The sequence below is a fragment of the Podarcis muralis genome, chromosome 4 (genome assembly GCF_964188315.1).
Source record: "Podarcis muralis chromosome 4, rPodMur119.hap1.1, whole genome shotgun sequence".
NCBI classification, from domain to species: domain Eukaryota; kingdom Metazoa; phylum Chordata; class Lepidosauria; order Squamata; family Lacertidae; genus Podarcis; species Podarcis muralis.
The window spans coordinates 1,379,892-1,392,776 of NC_135658.1; the positions used below are offsets into that span (position 1 = coordinate 1,379,892).

Sequence of the window (12,885 nt, forward strand, 5' to 3'; positions counted from 1 at the left end):
CTGATGATCTCCAACAGGCTATGGACAAAGGTGAAAGCTGTTTCCTAGTTCTGCTGGATGTCTCAGCGGCCTTTGATACTATCGACCGTAACATCCCTCTGAGAGGGGCTGGGAGCTGGGGGCACTGTTATACAGTGTTTCCGCTCCTTCCTCCTGAGCCGTGTCCCAAATGTGGTGTTGGGGGCTGAGTGTTCAGACCCCTGGGCACTCACTTTTGGGGTGCCTCAGGGTTCTGGCCTCAAGACCACATAACACCACATGAAAGACCTACATTGGCTCCCAGTACATTTCAGAACACAATTCAAAGTGTTGGTGCTGACCTTGAAAGCCCTAAACTGCCTTGGCCCAGAATACCTGAAGGAGTGTCTCCACCCCACCCCTCATCGTTCAGTCCGGACACTGAGGTCCAGCACTGAGGGCCTTCTCGGTAGTGGCACCCGTGCCATGGAACACCCTCCCGTCAGATGTTAAAGAGATATTTGACTTTTAGAAGACATCTGAAGGCAGCCCTGTTTAGGGAAGTTTTTAATGACTGGTGTTTTAATGTATTTTTAATATTCTGTTGTAAACCGACCAGAGTGCCTGGGGAAACTTAGCCAGATGGGCAGGGTATAAATAATAAATTATTATTCTTATTGTCATCATCATCATTTATTTTGAACTTTTCTTGGTTCCTCCTTGGCAGCCAGTGCGATTCTTTCAGCGGTGCTGGAACTCAGGACCCGCTGCCTTGAGGGACACCTAAGAGCAGTTGGGCAGGGAAAGGTCTCCCTTGGGAGGTGGTGGACTCTCCTTCCTTGGAGGTTTCTCAGCACAGATCGGAGGGCCATCCGCCATGGATGCTTTAGCTGAGATTCCTGCAGTGCTGGGGGTGGGACTAGATGACCCTGGGATCAGGGCCGTATCCAGCAAGAAAGGTGGTGGAGGTGGGCCAGGCGCATAGGCGCCTGCCCAAAAAATTGGCTTTAAAACGGATCCATAAGTATGCCAATCCATCTGTGTGTGTGTGTGTGTGTGTGTGTGTGTGTGTGTGTAGAGGGGGCGTGGCCTCAGAAGAGGAGCTGCTCTGGTCCAGCACAAGCCCAACCAGGAGGGAAAGTGGAGGGTGGGGAGGCAGTTGCACAGGCTCCACACTCCCCCCAAGTTGTTCCCCCTCTCTGGACCTCCCCCCCCCATTTCTGCGCTCCAGCAATTCAAGCGCAATTGAGACCCGAGTTGCTCCCCTCTTTGGCCAAGCCCTCCACTCCCCCCCCCCCCATTTCTGCGCTGCAGCGATGGATTAGAGAGACGCTTTCTCGAGCCGGGATCTCTTCGGGGGCGCAGCGCGTCGGTCAGGCTGTGCAAAGGGAGGAAGGGCTGAGCTGGGGGACTCGGCACTGCAAGGGTTAAAGGGGACCGAGCCGCCTTCCTAGAGAGGACAGGAAGCAAGGGGGGGCAGGACCTCCAGAGCCAAGGCCCCTCCCTCCCCCAGTCCTTCCCTGCTTGGGTGTCTCTCCTGGGATCTGGTGAGTCTCCTCTCTCTCTGGGATCTGGTGAGTCTCCTCTCTCTCTGGGATCTGGTGAGTCTCCTCTCTCTCTGGGATCTGGTGGGGGTCCCAGGGCTGCAGCAGGGGAGGAGGCCTGGGGGGCCTGATCAGGGAGGGGCCAGGTCTGCAACCAAACTCATTTGGCCCTCTGCCCCCCCCCCTTTCAGGAAAAATGGCTCCCATGAAGTCTCCTTCTTTAAACAAAGGAGTCAACAGAGGAAACATGTGCAAATGGTTTTCTAAAGCTGGACGAGGAGGTGGACTAGCCCCCCCCCCAAAAAAAAAACCCCACGGGGAGGGGGGAATGAAAGGTGGGAGAGGAAGGCCAGGAATGAAGAGAGGGATCCCAGCCCAGAGTCTGGCTGCTGCATTGGGGACCAGTTTCCCAGTGTCTCCCAGGGCAGCTCCCCACGGAGGCCACTGCAGCAATCCCCTCGCACCCAGAGCAGGGCATCCCAGGACCACATCCTCTCTCTCCCAAAGGGATTGTTGCTGGAAAACCAGCCGGAAATGGGCGCTGCTACTCCCTGAGCCTCCAGGGACCTGGGCATCAATGGCTGTGCGTGTTCAGCTATCTAACAGAATAATAGTAATAAATTACCCACCTGAATTTCAAGGGAGATGCATTTGGCTCTGCCCACTTGGCCCTCACAGCAAAGAAAAAGGGACCCCACCCCAGGAGTCTGTCTGGAGAGCGGCAGAGAGTCCAAGTGCAAGAAAAGGAGACAGAAGCAGGGGAGAAATGTGCCCAGAAGTGGGGGTGGGGGGAGAGCAACTCCTGAGGACCCCCGGGTGAGGACCCCCACTAGAGCCAAACATCAATTTTTCAAATGACTCCCTTGTCAGTCAGTTCTGACTTCATGCATTGACTGGAAGGCAGGAGAAACCAGGCTGATTAATCACCCACAAATCCCTTCAGTTGCCTCCACATTTTGTATTCCTCCTTCTCTTTCTTTTCAAAAAGGTATCTCATGGTTCAGGCTCTGGTGCCGTCCAGTCCTGATTCCTGGCAAGACTCATCCATGCTTGTTCAGGGATCTGTTTCTTCTCCTGACCTACAAATTCTGTAACAGAACAATGTATTTGTTTTGTAGGATTTGCTAGAGCTTTTCATTCAGACAGACAGAACTTGGCAGAAGACCAAAGGGTTCCTTCCGATCTCTCAGAGGCTTCCTGAGAGCACAGATGGATGAGCAAGATTCAGCTGGCCCTGAATCAGGAAGTGGCCATGACATCCAAACTGGGAGCAGTGGGGGATTCTGGGAAAACTCTGTGCAGAAGATCCTGGGTGAGAAGGACACCCTCCCTTCAGAGGTGCAACGCCGGCAGTTTAGGTGGTTCTGCTACCTGCAAGCCACAGGACCCCGAGAGGTTTGCAGCCGACTCTACCACCTTTGCCGTCAATGGCTGAAGCCAGAAAGGCACACGAAAGCTGAGATGCTGGACCTGGTGATCTTGGAGCAGTTCCTGTCTGTCCTTCCTCCGGAGATGGAGAGCTGGGTGAGGGACTGTGGAGTGGAGACCAGTTCCCAGGCGGTGGCCCTGGCCGAAGGTTTCCTCCTGAGTCAGGCAGAGGAGAGAAAGCCGGCAGAGAGAAAGCAGGTGAGAGAGACTTTCCTCTGGATACTCCCAAGGGGCTCCAAACAGGATGGAGAACATCCTATAATGCTCTAATGTTGGCCCATTCTATCTCTGGGAATGAGATCTAACACCCTTAAAGCTTCTGTCTTTGTCATTCTCTTTCCAACGTTTCTCGCCATTCATTCTCTGTTTTGAATCCTTGTTCTTTCAGGGAAAGGATCATTTTGCAGAAATGGACCTGGATTCCTGTGAGGAAGAGAGGCCTCCGTTGGACACCAGAGAGAGGCCACTGGGTAAGGAGGAAGTTGGTTTTTCTCTGTTTGGTCTCATTCTGTTGGTTTCCCAACTAATCTGTGGGTTCTTTTCATCTTGTTTTCTTTTTTTGGGGGGGGGGGCAGTTGGGAACAAGGGTTCAGAGGAGGGGAGAAGTAGTTTTGCACAACTAACATGAAATGGGCACAAACGTCCAACTGCACTCAGCAGGTAAGGCTTTCTGAAAGGCCCATATGTCGTTAGAGATGCCCTGTTTCACCTGTGAGAGAAGCAGGCACTGCTAGCATCGTACTTACCTTTCTTCTCTTGCAGGTGACAGAATGAGACCTCTTCATTCATCCTTTCATGATGGCAGAATGGAAGCAGTGGCTGTGGAACCAGATCAGGTCAGAGGAAGCTATCTTTTGGGGACAGAGGCTAAGTGGTGGAACGACGACAACACTGTTGTCTCAGAGGAGGACAATTCCCTTTTTCTTTCAGGGTCCTGTGTGCTTTGAAGATGTTGCCATTCGTTTCACGGATGAGGAGTGTGAGTTGCTGGATCCTGACCAGAGAGCTCTGCATGAGGACGTCATGGAGGAGAATCGTGGGATCGTGGCCTCTCTTGGTAAGGCTCCTTGTGGGATCATAATATCTGTTTTTAAATTCAAAGCAGCTCTCGTGTGACGAACCTCATATATTTTCATAGAATTCAACAGCGCCCCCTTAAATCGCCTGGGATTACAATATTCCCACAATAAACCTTGAACCGTGAATTATTATTTTCTCCCGTGAATGTTCTTCCTGCAGTTGCAGCTTCTTAAACTGTTATCAGACTTGTCTGAATTGCCCAGGCGATTTTAAATGTAAACCTCTGAGTTTTTAGGGAAGTTGTAGTAGCTCCTGTCAGGTTTTCTGTTTTTGTTTTGCTCCTGTCAGTCTTTGGTTGACCAAAGAGGAGGCTGATATTGGAAATGGAGGGGATGCCATGATGGAGCCAAACAAAATCCATTCAAGAGAAGAGCCAGGCTTATCTGAATCACAGGTTCACCTAAGGATATCAGTTGAGACTTCCAGTTTGCCATAAAAATGGCAATAAGGCGAGAGTCCAGTTCCTAGAAATGGACTCGGATCACCCCGGGGGGTCGGGGGAAAGCAAGAAAGTGAGCCCCCCAAAAGCTCAAAAGGGTTTATTGAGCCCCAAAAGCAGCATGTTTCTGAGAGCCTTCCCGCCTGCTCACTGCTCTGAAAGGCATGGGGGGGGGGTTTAAGATTGGGCCGCCACACAAGGCTCCTTCGTAACCCAGTGGCGAGAAGCCTTGAACTTCACACCGATTTTTTTTTCTAATTTTTTTATTAGTTTTTCACATTTTTAGACATTTGTCTCTAACCAATTCAAACATCAAGTTACAAGGTTCTCTGAACCTTCAGACTCCCCCCCCCCCATCCCATGGGTTCATGTATTTAAAATTCCAGTTTTCTGCATCTTATGTCTTATCCAACTATTGTATATCTTTAATTATCATAACCAACTTCGCATTACAATGTCATTACAATGCTATAACTAACAAGATCAAACAAATTGACTTAAACCCTGAAAATCTTTTTATTGGAACTCTGAACAAGGCAAAAGCAATTATCACTCAGAGACGTTACGATGTCGAATTACAACAAGAAGACGCCCTACTCCCGGAGTCGTATAGATGTTTAAAAGCTTGGCCTAATTTTGCAGCTGCCCCTTACTTAACTAACATCACTAACGAAGCTTATAGATGGGCTTTCTCTAGAGCCCGCTTTGAGACAATGCCCTCAGCAGTGCTGCACGGCAAATTCACGCGGGTACCACTGCATGCGCGTCTCTGCCCCTGTATGTCTAATAAGGTAGAATCTGTCACACACATCCTTCTATTCTGCGAATTTTATAGTGGAGAACGAGTTCAACTTATTTTGCCGCTTTTATCAAAATTTATACCCCTACAACATTATTTGGAATCCTCCCCCGAAATTCTACGAAAATACCTTCTGGAAGATTCCTCAACCTCAATATCATATGAGGTGGCCAAATTTTGCACTTTAGTAATCAGGAAGCGTAAATCTCCTCTGTTGAACGGCACTCTGCAAAGTTCCCCTGTGTAATCCTTCTTTTTTTGTTCTTCTTCCTTTTCTGATGTTGTTGTTGATCTCTTTTTGTTTGATCTTGTGGTGTCTAGTGTCACTGGCTTTTGCCGCAATAAAAAACTTGAAACTTGATTACAATGCTATCAATTATTTTAACTGTTTATAATGGTTTTTTTAAAAAAATAAAGTACAAATTTACTCCAGTCTGTAAGAAATACCGGTACTTGGTCCTCTTGGTTTCTGATCTCCCCCGTCAGTTTCACCATTTCTGCATACTTCCTCAATTTCGTCTGCCATTCTTCCCTCATTGGCATTTCTTCTTTCCATTTTTGGGCTGGTAGCATTCTCGCCGCTGCCGTTGCATACAGAAAAAGTCTTTTATCTTCACTTGGTATTTCTTCACCTTTTAAACTTAAAAAAAAAGGCTTCTGGTTTCTTAGCAAATCTACTTTTAAACATTCTCTTTAGTTTATTATAAATCATTTTCCAGAAGTCATTTACCTTAGAACATGACCACCACATATGATAAAATGTACCTTCTCTCTCTTTACATTTCCAACACATACAGTGGTACCTCAGTTTAAGTACTTAATTCCTTCCAGAGGTCTGTTCTACACCTGAAACTGTTCTTAACCTGAAACACCACTTTAGCTAATGGGGCCTCCTGCTGCTGTCGCGCCGCTGGAGCACGATTTCTGTTCTCATCCTGAAGCAAAGTTCTTAACCCGAGGTAATATTTCTGGGTTAGTGGAGTCTGTAACCTGAAGCTTATGTAACCTGAAGTGTATGTAACCCGAGGTACCACGGTATTTGATTTAGTTTTATACATTTTTGCAATCTTCCTTGGTGTTAGGTTCCAACAGTACATCATTTTCATATAATTTTCTTTCAGTGAAGAGCATACAGTAAAATTTTATTTCTTCTTTCCACAACTTTTCCCATGATGAAACTTGAATGCTATACCCAAAATCTCTTTTTTAAAAAAGATATTTATTAAGATTTTCAAAATATTACAAAATGAAAAAATAAAAAATAAAAATACAAAATAAAATTAGTTAAAAACAATTCCATCTTTCCATTACTTATCTTTCATTTGCTTGTTTCCCGGACCTCCTCACACCTCCCTTTTTTGTATTCCAGTTCAATTTGTTAGTTCAGCAAATCCTTTCCCTCTTTGTTTCTCCTAGTCTTTAATCTTAAAGTAATATAACATTAAATTTTTACCTGTTAATAATCCATTTTTTCATATTCCTTTATAGCATTACAGCTAAAAACCACTTAACTTCTTATCCAACATCATTCTAACATTCATTAATTTTACAGTATTTCTGTAAGTAGACTTTAAAATTTTTCCAATCTTCTTCCACCGACTCTTCTCCCTGGTCTCGGATTCTGCCAGTCATTTCCGCCAGTTCCATATAGTCCGTCACCTTCATCTGCCATTCTTCCAGTGTGGTTAGATCTTGTGTCTTCCAATACTTTGCAATAAGTATTCTTGCTGCTGTTGTAGCATACATAAAGAAAGTTCTATCCTTCTTTGGCACCAATTGGCCGACAATGCGCAGGAGAAAGGCCTCTGGTTTCTTAAGGAAGGTATATTTAAATACCTTTTTCAAGCCTTAATCCTTGGGCACGTCCACCAAAGGTGAAAGAATGTACCTTCTGTTTCTTTACACTTCCAACATTTATTATCGGGCAAATGATAGATTTTTGCAAGCTTGACTGGTGTCATGTACCACCTGTATATCATTTTCATAATATTCTCTCTTAGGGCATTACATGCCGTAAACTTCATACCTGTGGTCCATAACTGTTCCCAGTCAGCAAACATAATATTGTGTCCAACATCCTGTGCCCATTTAATCATAGCAGATTTCACCATTTCATCCTGAGTATTCCATTTCAACAGCAAGTTATACATCCTTGACAAAGTCTTAGTTTTGCGATCTAACAGTTCTGTTTCCAATTTTGATTTTTCCACCTGGAATCCAATTTTTTTGTCCAAATTGTATGCCTCCATTATTTGATAATAATGAAGCCAATCTCGCACTTTGTTTTTAGTTTTTCATAACTCTGCAATTTCAGTTTGTCTCCCACTTGTTCCAAAATTTCCCAATATTTCGGCCATTTGGCCTCCATGTTGAGCTTTTTCTGAGCCTTCGCTTCCATCGGTGACAACCACCTTGGGGTTTTATTTTCAAGCAAGTCCTTATATCTTATCCAGACATTAAACAATGCTTTCCTGACAATATGGTTTTTAAATGCTTTATGTGCTTTGACCTTATCATACCATAAATATGCATGCCATCCAAATACATTATTAAAACCTTCTAAATCCAAAATGTCTGTGTTTTCAAGGAGTAGCCATTCTTTCAACCAGCAGAAAGCTGCTGATTCATAGTAAAGTTTAAGGTCTGGCAGGGCAAATCCACCTCTTTCCTTTGCATCCGTTAATATTTTAAATTTTATTCTGGGCTTCTTGCCCTGCCAGACAAATCTAGAAATGTCTCTCTGCCACTTCTTGAAACAATCCATTTTATCCAGAATTTGCAATGTTTGAAACAAAAATAACATTATTGGCAATACATTCATCTTTATCGCAGCAATACGGCCTAGCAGTGAAAGCTTCAAATTTGACCAAATTTCTAAATCTTTTTTCACTTCCGTCCAGCATTTTTCATAATTGTCTTTAAATAAATTCCCATTTTTAGCTGTCATGTTAACCCCCCAGGTATTTCACTTTCTTAACCACTGTTAAACCTGTCTCATTCTGAAACCTCTCTCTTTCAATCGCTGTTAAATTTTTCTCTAAAACCTTTGTTTTTAACTTATTCAGTTTAAATCCTGCAACCTGACCGAATTCTTGAATCAGTTCCAAAACTCTTTTGGAGCCAGAATCTAGTACTGTAATATCAATACTAAATTATCTGCAAATGCTCTCAATTTATACTGTTTAGCTCCGACTTGTATACCTTTAACCAACTGGTCCCTTCTAATCATATTCAACAAAACCTCCAGGACTGATATAAAAAGCAATGGGGAAATTGGGCAACCTTGTCGTGTCCTTTTTTCTATCTTAAATTCCTCCGTCACCTCATTGTTGACAATTAACTTGGCCTTTTGTTCAGAGTAAATTGCACTTATACCATTTCCAAATCCTTCACCCACCCCCATCCCCTGTAAGTTCTTCTTCATAAAACTCCAAGAAATATTATCAAAAGCTTTCTCCGCGTCCACAAATATCAAAACTGCCTTAGTGTTAATATTCACTTCTAATTTTTCCAGAATGTTAATTATATTCCTCAAATTGTCGGACAAGTGTCTACCCGGAAGAAAGCCTGCTTGGTCTTTATGAATCTCTTCCATCAACACTTTTTAAAATCTTTTGGCCAAAATATCTGCAATACCCAAATCTGCTATACCCAAAATCTCTAGCCCAATTCAATTTATCATCACTGCTGTGATGGGATGATGAGCTGCTTGTGCGTAAAATGCAAGTCCCTCAGAGTTTGGTCAAGTCCGCAAACCTCTGCCTACGACGGAGCCCCTCCAGCATGGCTCCGTCAGTCGCTAGCAGAATCCAAAAGTGGTCGCTTACGGAATCTCTTCCAGCATAAAAGCTCCTTAACGGAAACACGTCTTCTGGACTCTCGGCGCGACAGTTTCCGGCGAGGAGTGGGTGTCCCTATAGGAGGTCTTGAAACCTCCCCACTGTTTTCGCTGGAAGTGTCTCTGAGCCATCCCTCCGACTCACTTTCCCCTGGAGCTCCTCCTCTCCCCCTGCTGGTTCCCTCTTCAGCTGCTAAGTCTGTCTCAACCTCAGTGAGCCCTTCCACCTCCTGTCCTTCCGATGGCAGTTCCCTGACATCCACCTCCCCTCCAGGGCCCCCTTCACCCCCTCCCGTCCCCTCCTCTATGGGCGGTGAGGAAGCAAAGCCCCTGAAAGAACCTCCCTCATCTTCCGAAGTCTCGAACACTTCCCTCCACCGGTTGCTGTTCCTGGTCCCCAAGTCCTCCTCGTCATCGGAGTCAATTCCTTCTTCCAACTCCGATTCCGTGAATCCTTCCAGTTCCTCCTCCTCGTTGGTGGTGCCGAAGTACTCCCTCCTGAACCTTGCTACAGGCTGAGGTTTCCTCGGGAACCTTTGGTGGAACGTTTCTATTAAGACCTCGTCATTGACATCCTCTGCAGTTACCCAGGTGTTTTCTGACTCCAGTTCCCCTTCCCACGCCACCAAATACTCCACCTGATTCCCCTTCCACCTGGAATCGATGATTTCTGCAACATGGCTGCTGCGTTCCCTTTCTTCTAAGGCAGGTCCCCTGGTGGACTCCCCTTCACTTCCCCCCCTATACGGTGACAGTAAAGACCTATGGAATACTGGGTGCAATTTCATGTGGTTGGGTAACCGGAGTTTGAAAGCCACTGGGTTGACCTGCTGAATGACCTCAAAGGGTCCCAATCTTTTGGGTCTCAATTTCTTGCAACCCCCTTTGAACGGCAACCCTTGGGTTGACAGTCACACCTGATCCCCCACCCTTATGGCTTCACCTTCCCTTCTGTTCTTGTCTGCCTGCCTCTTATATTCTTCTTTGGCCCTTTCTAAGTTGAGCTGGAGCTGACGATGGATCGCTTCCATCTCTTCTATAAAATGTTCGGCCGCCGGGACGCTCCATTTCTCCCCTCCTCCCCCTGGAAATGCCCTGGGGTGACACCCATAATTGGCCAAAAAGGGGCTCATCCCTGTGGACACATTCTCCGCATTATTGTAGGCAAATTCTGCCAGCGCCAACTTTTCGACCCAATCGTTCTCTCTGTCATTGACATAACACCTCAGGTACTGCTGGAGGATACCGTTTGCTCTTTCCGCCTGCCCGTTGGTTTCAGGGTGCCGGGCAGTCGAAAAATTGACCTCCACGTGCAGTAAGCTCATGAGCTTCCTCCAGAACCTGGACGTAAATTGTTTGCCTCTGTCTGAGACCACCCTCAAGGGGGCGCCATGCAACCTAAAAATGTGTTCTACAAACAATTTCGCTGTCTCTTCCGCTGTGACTGCATGTGAGCATGCTACAAAGTGGCACATCTTTGTTAACAGGTCTACTACTACCATGATGGCTGTTTTCCCCTTGGACTTCGGCAGATCCGTCATAAAATCTATCAATACCGCCTCCCATGGCCGTTCTGGTGTGGGTAATGGTTCTAATAACCCTGCCGACGCCCGCCTTTCCCCTTTAGCTCGCTGGCATTGGTCACACCCTCTTACATACTCCCTTACATCTTCCCTCACCTTGGGCCACCAAAATTCCCTGGTAACCAACCACATGGTCTTGTGTTGCCCAAAATGCCCCGCTGTGGGGCTGTCGTGCAACTGCTTGAGTACTCTCCCCCTCAATTCTCCTTCGGGTATATACAGTGCCCCTTTGTAATACAATGCCCCATTTCTTTCCTCAAAGCCTCCGGGGCTCTCTCCCTCCCCCCTGAGACCTCTGAGCTTATCCTGGGCGTATTCATCATTCTCCGTTTCCTCTACCAGTTCTCTTTGCCCCACCAGTGCCGCCCCACACACCCAGCAGTCCTCTGGGATGACATGTCTCTCTTCGGTTGCCCCCTCCCCCTCCAAATACTCAGGTTTGCGTGAGAGAGCGTCCGCCATGACGTTTTCTGGGCCTGGCACGTAACAAATTTCAAAGTGGAATTTGGAGAACTCCTGGGCCCATCTCACTTGTCGTTGGTTGAGCACTCGTGCCGTTCTCCAATACTCTAAATTCTTGTGGTCTGTGCACACTTGCACCTTATGTTGTGCACCAATTAATAAATGCCTCCATCTCCGGAACGCTTCGTGAATGGCGAGTAGTTCTCAGTCATACACCGTGTAGTTCCTCTCGGACTTATTCAGCTTCTGCAAGAAGAAGGCACACGGTCTCCACTCCGACTTACTCTTCCCCGGTTGTAAAAGCACCGCCCCTACCGCCCGGTCTGATGCATCGGTTTCCACTCTCATAGGTTTTTGTAAATCCACAGGCAGGAGTTGTTCTTCCGAAGCGAACGCCCTTTTCAGTTCTTCAAATGCTCGCTCCGCCTCCGCCGTCCAAACAAATTTCTTCTTGCTGCTGAGACAGTCAGTGATGGGAGCCGTCAAGTGGGCAAAGTTCTTGATGAACTTCCGATAAAAGTTTCCAAACCCTAAGAATCTTTGCACATCCTTCTTCGTTTTCGGTGTTTTCCATTCCAGTACCGCTTGGACCTTGCCTGGATCCATGGCCAATCCCTTGTCTGACAAGCGGTACCCCAGGAATTCCACCTCCTTGGTATGAAACTGACACTTCTCCAGTTTCACCCACAGCTGGTTAGCTTGCAGCTTGCCCAACACTTCTCGGACGTCCCTCACATGCTGCTCCTCATTCTCTGACTATACCAACACGTCGTCTAAGAAGGCTACACAATTCTTGTAGAGCAAAGGTCCCAGGACGTGGTTCATAAACGATTGAAAACACGCTGAGCCCGCTTGTAGACCGAAGGGCATAACGAGATATTCAAAGGCCCCCAATGGGGTGAACATGGTGGTTTCCCATTCATTCCCCTTCCTTATTCGTATCAGGTTGTACGCCCCCCGCAAGTCCAGTTTTGTAAAAATCTTTCCCTTCCTCACCCTAGTCAAAATGTCATCAATTCGGGGCATAGGGATAGCCAGAGGTTCTGATACTGCATTTAGGGCCCGAAAGTCCACTACAAGCCTCGGTTTATCTGTGTTTTTTTTGTCCACAAAAAACACTGGGCTGCCCCCCACCGCTCTGGATTCTCTTATGAAACCTCGCTTCAGGTTTTTGTCAATGAACTCTCTTAACTCCTGCATCTCCCTGTCTGACATAGCGTACAGCTTGCCCACTGGGAGTAGATTGATTTGACAGTCACAGGGTCTATGCGGCGGCAGTTTGTCTGCTTCCCTTTCGCTGAATACGTTGCTCTGATCGGCGTATTGTGGGGGCACCTTCCCTTTGTCCGTTACTTCCGTCCCTGCTAGGGTGACTCTGGCCCCTTCCGGAGCCTTCCCCTCTTTGCAGTGTTCTAGGCAATGTGCTGACCCAAAGGAGACCACTCTCTGATGCCAGCCCACTAGCGGATCGTGCAGCGCCAGCCAGCTCATCCCCAAAATAATGGGAGCTCCTCCCAAGGTAGCCACATTGAACGCTATCCGTTCGGTGTGCCTTGCCACTCTCATTATCATTGGAACCGTCTGTTGGCTGACTTCTCCTCCTAGTAGCTCCCGCCCATCGATCGTGGTCACCTGCAAGGGGTTACTTAAAGGGACAGTTTGTATCTGGTGCTCAGCTGCAAACTCCTTACTCATGAAATTACAGGAGCTGCCTGAGTCCAATAGCGCCTTTATCTTTAGTGGGTGTCCGTTTG

General features: G+C 46.8%; 4 protein-coding genes across 9 annotated transcripts in view; 3 read left to right on the forward strand and 1 right to left on the reverse strand.

The window, feature by feature from the left end:
• The window catches only part of LOC114589664 (uncharacterized), a 999,511-nt gene that overhangs the window by 136,948 nt on the left and 849,678 nt on the right, over positions 1–12,885 (reverse strand). The window lies entirely within an intron of this gene.
• Positions 1–12,885, forward strand: part of LOC144327607 (zinc finger and SCAN domain-containing protein 31-like) — a 121,337-nt gene that overhangs the window by 28,433 nt on the left and 80,019 nt on the right. The window contains exon 1 of one of the 3 annotated variants that reach the window (XM_077927978.1): positions 1,276–1,532. The exons of 1 other annotated variant lie outside the window; for it this stretch is intronic. The gene's annotated coding sequence lies outside the window, so the exon portion shown is untranslated. Of the gene's footprint in view, positions 1–1,275; positions 1,533–12,885 lie in introns of those variants that run through there. One more of the 3 variants, XM_077927976.1, reaches the window with a different exon arrangement.
• Positions 1–12,885, forward strand: part of LOC114595244 (uncharacterized) — a 35,548-nt gene that overhangs the window by 15,826 nt on the left and 6,837 nt on the right. The window lies entirely within an intron of this gene.
• The window catches only part of LOC144327585 (uncharacterized), a 48,834-nt gene continuing 37,444 nt past the window's right edge, over positions 1,496–12,885 (forward strand). Inside the window, exon 1 of the mRNA XM_077927921.1 lies at positions 1,496–1,586. The gene's annotated coding sequence lies outside the window, so the exon portion shown is untranslated. The remainder of the gene's footprint in view (positions 1,587–12,885) is intronic.